This window comes from Sardina pilchardus, chromosome 18 (assembly GCF_963854185.1).
Source record: "Sardina pilchardus chromosome 18, fSarPil1.1, whole genome shotgun sequence".
NCBI classification, from domain to species: domain Eukaryota; kingdom Metazoa; phylum Chordata; class Actinopteri; order Clupeiformes; family Clupeidae; genus Sardina; species Sardina pilchardus.
The window spans coordinates 15,843,260-15,844,713 of NC_085011.1; positions in this window are offsets into that span (position 1 = coordinate 15,843,260).

Here is a 1,454-nt window from a genome sequence, read left to right on the forward strand (position 1 = left end):
TACACACACACTGATGTTGGTACGCTCTTAAATCCAACCTTGGTTGACACTCTCTCTTGTGTTCCGTAATCAAAACAGCTGATGAGCTTCTTGTCTGTATTTTATTGTACGATGTTGATGAATTCAAGATGATCGCAAACTGAGAGCGATGATCTTAGTTTGCTGTACTTCAATTGAACATGTCCTAATTCCTTTTCTCAATCTAAGGTAGAGCAAGCTGCGGTCAAAAAACATATGGCTGTATACCTGTGTACCCAACACAATGAACGCAAACCACCCGCTTAATGAAGGCCAGGTGCTGCAGTCACCTGTTTCAAGAGGGTGTGAGCTCACACGTTTCCACACTGCCCGGATCGGGTAAACAAACAAATCACGATTTATTCAGGAATCTCATGCAATTATGTATGAGATGATGTCGTGCAAAGAATTTAATTAGTTTTATAACATTTCAATTTTGTAGCTGATCAACCATCATAGGGTGGTCAAACAAGCTCGTTAACAAGCTGGTCAACCAGCAAACCATTTTAAGCTGGTCGGGTGTTTTTTTTCAGCAGGGTCGAATCCTATTTTGTCTGACAGGGTTTCTGTGATTCACTGTGGACACTGTAAGGTTCCTGTAAACAGCTGTGAGGATTCTGTAAGGACACACACATACATTCCCCCCTCCCCCCCCCCCCCCCCCCACACACACACATTAATGTTTGGCCTCGCTAGAAATCTCCAGTGTTGAGACATTAGCGTTTCTTGCAGTTTTGGGTACTCTGTGTGTCTGTTAGTGTGTGTGTGTGTGTGTGTGTGCAGGCTCCATAATCATTAGTCACTCTTTAATATACTGTATGAGTGTGTGTGTGTGTGTGTGTGTGTGTGTGTGTGTGTGTGTGTGTGTGTGTGTGTGTGTGTGTGTGTGTGTGTGTCACTCTTTAATCTACGCTGTGAAGATATGATTTATGTCTCCGGACACACGGCATAAATCTGGCCCTGGGAGAGGCGGGGCCACCTCACGCAGCTGCGTATTGATTGGTTGGCTTAATGGTGTTTGTTTTCTTCAGCAAATAAAAGAACATAAATCCTTTAGGAAGAGTGACCCCCCCTCCAACACACACACACACACACACACACACACACACACACACACACACACACACATACATACAAACTGAATCGCACCCCCCAACTCAAACACACTCTGACTCCCAACTTCCAACAATATGCAGCCTGACCTCATCTTCTCAATTGTTTACACACAAACACACACACACACACACACACACACACACACACACACACACATAGAGATTCCCTCACACTCAATGACCTAGGGGCCAGTGTAGGTAGGAGTGTACAGTAGCTGCACGTGTCGGTGTGTGTGTGTGTTAAGGGTGGGGGAAGGAGCACACACACACACACACACACACATACACACACACACACACACACACACACACACACAGAAA